Source organism: Oryzias latipes, chromosome 10, assembly GCF_002234675.1.
Source record: "Oryzias latipes chromosome 10, ASM223467v1".
In the NCBI taxonomy this organism is placed as follows: domain Eukaryota; kingdom Metazoa; phylum Chordata; class Actinopteri; order Beloniformes; family Adrianichthyidae; genus Oryzias; species Oryzias latipes.
Window position 1 is genome coordinate 5,416,415 of NC_019868.2, and position 6,337 is coordinate 5,422,751.

Consider the following 6,337-nt stretch of genomic DNA (forward strand, 5'->3'; position numbering starts at 1 on the left):
AAAGTGGCAAGTAATCCAACATGTTGAACAATATACAAATATAGCTAAATGTATAACACTTTCCAAAGTTTTATTCTAAGACTTTTCTTATAGGAGGTGTGGTCTGCCTGTAGTAGTTTGCTTTCACCACTGAGGAAATCAAAGTTTCCCAATGTCCCCAAACTGACTTTGCACCTCAGCTGCCTGTCTAAAAGTAAAATTTCTGTTTTTAAAAATTTTCTGTAAGGAATGTAGAGACATCAGAAGTTGTCCTCACGAGTTGTGTTATACGACCTATATCGTGCTTTTCTTATGCTTTTCAGAGTAAACTATATCCATATATATCATAATATATTACCTTTGGCACATAATTTTTTTATAAGTTCTTTTCCTACCTGGGACTCCTTGTTTCATGACGTCAACCTAGAGCTGGCCTTGGCAGCTTGTTTGCGTTTCTCCCACAAAAAAAAAAAACATCAGAACTTTAGCAAAGATGGATGTGCCTATTGTGCATATAAGAGGAAAGCGTTTTAGCCGATCACTGCTTGCTCAGTGGAGAAAGTGGGTGTGTGTGTTAGCCTGGGGGCGGTGCTGGCAGCGCAGACTCTTCCTGGAAGTGACTGCTCTCACTTTCATACGTACTTGTGTGAGGACCCACTGATTTTTGTGGATATGGAGGGGCCGGTGCTCAGAGAGAAGGTTTTTAGAGGAATACACAGAAATGTACCGCTGTGGTTGTTTTTTGTAAAGAAAGAACATTTTAATACACTTAAAAGCTCAAAAAGTGGATTTTGCATGACATAGGTCGTTTAACTAAAAGTTTAAAGACTTGGAACCTGACTTCAATTTGTTACCAAAGACTATGGACTTGACGCGAGCATCTCCGTCCTCCTGAAAATGCATAAATTAACTCTCCCTGACTCACTGAAGACAAATTACAACAAACAAACTACAGATAACTAAGAGTTCAGCCCAAAGACACTTTGACATTATTAAACTAATCAACACTTTTACCTGTCTGTGAATAGATTATGTTTATGGTTATTTGTTAGAGGCTCAATATTAGTAGAAATACAAAACTGATGTCGTCTATAAATGAAAAAGACCCAAACATAAATAGTCTATCTCATATCTAGAAACATTTGATCACCAATGTTTTGACAAAGCTCTGAGAAACATTACAGAGAAATCTTGTGTTTCAGCATCCACCTATCGACCTTCCAAAGAGGTTTTAATGCTCATTTCGTTCAAATAACTTCCAAACATTTTCACCTGTTCAGTCTCAAAGAAGTTCGAAACAGCAAGTTTCCCTGCAGCCTCTCATGCTCTCCAAGCTGCCATCTGCTCTCACCAGTCACGGTGTCCTGGCAGCCCTGAGGACTGGCATGCCATCAATGGCTCCCCGTCTCTAACTAGGATTTCATTACATTCCTTCACATCATGAACTGACCAACTGGTTGACTGATCATGTTCCCTGACATAAAACCATGAAACTCACAGCGCTGACCTCATTTAATGAAACTAAAAAACTTACGACAATTAAAATAGTTGAAAAAGAAAAGCTTGACTTGATTGTGCTTTGATTGTGTTCAGATGAAGGCTTTAATTTGTGGTGTGACAAAAATTTGATTTTGGGAAACGTTCATGTTTATATGGTACTAAGTGCAATTTTAAACGTGTTCTTGGGAGATTACATGGTATCATTTTCAAGAGTTGTTGTTTTTTGGTTTCTTTTCTGTTTTATTGCCGGCTAAGCAGCTAAAAAAGCCTGGGAACTCATCTGTGGCAGATTCCATCACAAGTAATATTTGTGTGAATTTGTTTGCATTGTTTTCTGTTGTAGAGACAGAGAAGCCAGATCTCCAAGCACCATATACCTTTCTGGTCCAGATTCAGGTTCACAGCGTCTGACAGATGACCTCGCAGCCGAGCACTCTGAACAGCATCTCTGGAAACATGCCATAGCCTGACCTCCACATGCCTCAGTGACCTAAATAGCATCATTTTCTTAGGTTTCCTAAATCCCTCTCCTAACCTCACTCTGTTGTTCAGCCCATGACCTTGTCTTGTTCTTCCTTTTTCTACTCATTTTGTCAGCTCTGGCCTGGAAACCGCACAATCCTTGAAATAAAAGGAAAAGCCACAAGTCAATAAAACTTGTGTTCCCACCCTTTGGGGGGCATGGATTTTTCACATGATGCTGGTAAACTATTGAGAAGTCAGGGTCATTTATTTATTTGCAGCCTTTCTGCTGCATCTGGGTGAGTGGCTTTTACAGCAGGAAACGGATATTTTGAACAACATTCGCTGAAATTCCTTTTTTCATTTTGCTGTGTTTACTGTTACTTTATCGGCCTTATTACTGTTGTGTTGTATATGGGAACTGTGTGGACTGGGTGACCCCCCTTGAGTTCCAAACAGGAAGTACCCAAGAAGACAAAAAGATGACTTAAACCGATTGACAAATCACTGCTTACTGACAATTTTAATCTGTAACATTGGAAATAAATGGCAGCTGAATCGATTTCATTTTATTGGATCCAGAAGTTAGCCATTTTCTTTGGGTGACGTCACTCTCACTAGGTCCAGTTCTCATATACAGTCAATGGTTGTGAGTCCCTGTTTTGTACACATAAATGTTATGTTCAGTAAACGTTAGAGCTCTTCAGAGTCTGTTTAAACTTAGAGAATCCCACCAATCCCTCACCTTCTATCCCTGAATTTGACACAAACTGTTGCCGTTTTTTCTAAGACCATTAGTGGAAGGTAGCAGACGCCTACAAAACCTTATGTACCAGCTGCTTTCAGAAGCTTATTTGATGTCTTTTGTTATTTCTATCATCCTTGACAACTCTGAGGATTGTAAATTATTTTTAATTAGTCACAAATTTTTGTTTTTTGTAACAGGTTGTCCACTGGGTGAACCCAACAGAGCTTAAACTTTTCTTAGAGCAAACTCTAGACTTAGGCCCCTTCCACCTCCGTTTCCTTTTTACTATGCAGAATCCAAAGAGTGATCTCAGAGATTATTTGTCCAGGGCATTATAGGTTTTTACTGTATAAAGAAATAAACATAAAAGGGGAAACATTTAGACACAAAGGCATTTGCCCCTGTGTACTCAAAGGGAGGTCAGAAAGTAGTAAAACCAATAGTGACCTTCATAGACATAGATGGGCTTCTCAGGTTGAGCTAAAACGTGCAACTCTGCAATCAATCAGAAAAAGATACATTTTTAATAGCAGTCAAATGACCAGACATCAGCAGAAATCCAGGGGATACAAATTTCAGACTCCGACAGACTGCTTGGGGTTGGACTTCCACCTCATCAAATGCTGAAAACCTCCCAGATCCAAGCCATTGTCTACAATGACCTCATTAGTTTCCCATCTGCCTTGTGTAAACAGCATGTCTTACTCACACTCCGTCTGCTGGTCCTAAAGGCTGTTAGATGAATAAGGGCATGCATACTTATAAATACTCATGAATTTTTTTATTTTATTATTTATTTATTTATTTATTTTTGCATAACACAGAGTTGAGCTGATGTTCATGATGTGAATGAATTGGCACTTTGTGTTGTTTGGCAACAGTCAAGGCACAGTCTCAAAGCTATTTGTGTAATTCATAGTGAAATAAATTAGTGATTAAATAAACAAGCAAGAAATAGCATTGATTTCTCGTGAATATTAAAGAGCTTTTCTTTTTTTATATAAATTCTGCATAGTTAATATTACAGAGAAAGATATTAGAGATATTTTTAGCTTTAGTCTTCAGCTATGCAAACATGGCATTTATAAAACTCTGCTTAGTTCCTATTTGATGCTGTTTGAGTATAATTTATTGTAAAGGTATTTTTACAATTAAAAATGTAAATAATGTAGTGCTAATAGCGATCCCTCAAGGGCTATAATAACCATTTTGTTTCAGGTAAGTAATTGTAATTCCTATTAGCAGTTGGCATAATGTTTGTTAGGATTCAGCAGAAATTTGCCCCTGATATTGCCAAAATCTAATTTAAATTTAATATAAAAAGCTTGATTAGCTTTAAGATGCTCTTTAACATTTTTATCTATCTGATGCACTTTTGTATCAGATAATGCATTCCACTCTCCACAAGTGCTACATGAAGTTCCATTCAGTCAAATCCTCCAGTTACTACTTCAGCTGGTTCCAGACCTGCTTTATGGGGTTCAGGTCAGGGGTGATTCCTAGCCATACCACATGAGCCACTCCCACTTCCTGAAGTCCAGCTGTGACAATTCTAACCCCACGTGGTGGAGCATTATCACCCATGATAGTTTGCTGGTGGAACTGGGGGATGAAGATGGTTCTATGATGTCTCTAAGGTCAGAACCTGCAGTGACTGGGCCATCTACAATAACCAAGTCGGTTTTGCGCTGACTGGTGATGCCTGTCTGCCTCCATCAAAGCAAACCCTGGGGAGCATGTTGACCTCAGTGTATCGCTCACCTCACCTTCTGGAGCAATGCTGATGACCATCATTTCTGTACAAAGTGACCCAACACTCATCAGTGAACAGGACGGTAGACCATTGCTGCTTTGTCCATGTCATGGACATCTTGACCTCACCGCCAACATTCACATTGGTGTGTTGGTGTCAGTGGAGTCACCTGCAACGACTGTCTGCCAATACAAACAGAGCAGGTCTGAGGATCTCCCACATGACCACGGCAGTATTATCCAATTATATTGGTTCATCCTATAAAAAGTATTTAAATTTTTCCCCTTACTCTCTTCATCCATCTGTATGGCAATAATAAAGGGTAGATTTCCTTTTCTCTTGTCTTTGGTATTAGTGTTTGTTTTTCCCTCCAGCCTCTCCTCTGCCCCCTCCCCTTTTGAACAGTATCACATCTACCTCCACTATTTCTGTACCATTGTCCTCATGCTTATTCTCCCTTTGTATTTCTGTAATCCTCTTTCTGTAGTGTGCTAATCTCTACTTTTAGGAATGAAGTGGCTGAGGGATTTGCGATTGGGGTTAGATAACTTCGTTTTGGTTCTGAACAGGAGCTTGCTTGTCTGAAATCAAACACATTAAGCTTGCACCAATTACTTTTCTGATCCTTATAAGAAGTTTTACCAATAGCTTATCAGTTGTGTTGCCTAGGTACGTGTTACTAACAAGGTTGGGAGTCAGGTATTGTGAATACTCTAACGTGGCTAATGTGTAGTGTGTAAGAAAAACATTCTAGACAGACTTATCTCTGACTCTTTTGTTGCACCGAATGCACCTTATGGCTCAGTGAGCCTTATACATGACACAAGTACACCCTACAGTACATGTCTATACATAAAATATTAATTCAAAAAATTGATGTGATTCAAAAAATGATGTATGCCTTTTCATTGCCTTTTGTGGGTTGAATTTTGTTTAGTGTTTGTAATCTAATGCAATGTCAAATTCAATCTCTAATTGAGGGTGATGTAACCTCTCTTCTTACTTTTTCGCTTCACTTCCTCTTTTTTATCCCTTCCTTCATTCCTGCCTTATCAACCAAAGCGAATCCTTTTGACTAACCCTGTAGCCAATTCTCACAAATTATCAGCAGCTGAAAAAAGCAGCAGGTGCAGATAACAGGAGTGTTGCTCACAAGATGGCACTGTCAGCCCAAGTTGTAAACCTGTGTCTCTGAATCCTACATTTACCTATAGCTGTCAGATGTTTGTTGGGTTCAGTTTGTTGTTTGCCTGTTGTTGTCGGGCAACACACACCTTTGGTGCATTTTCTTGTTTAAAAAAAAAAAAGAGAACAATTATCAAAAAAGAGGGAAAATCTGTTCAAAGATAGAGAAGTTGATCTTTTTCTAAGCTTTTACAGCTTTTGTTGTTTTCTATTTTGAATAGTTTGAGCATCTGTTCTCGTCAAGGATGACCTCTAACCCTGTCCCTCCTCTCAAGACCACATTACTGTCTTCATGTCTGCTGCACACAAGCTCACGCCCAGCAGCGACCAGGCTGGGTTTCTGTACCTCATTAGTTTTCCAATTAACTGCTGTTATCTGTCAACTGTCCTTTGGTTTCTGTAAGCAGCCATGACACAGGCTCTGCACTGATTCCCTTCACAGGAAAAAGGTGAAAAAGATAGTTTACTTTCAGACTTTTCAGTTTTCTTCTAAAGTTATATAATGGGAAAATGATCGCCACTCATTAAACCAAATGTGAATAGGATCATTTAAAAAATGTTACAAATAACTAATAAATACATGAACATACCAGAGTGATGTCTTGAACTGCTTTAATCTCACTACACTTTAATTTAAGAGGCTTCAACAGTACACAAAGTGAAGAAACTTTGTGATCCTAAAGTCAAACAGCTTTACAGAAATACCAAAA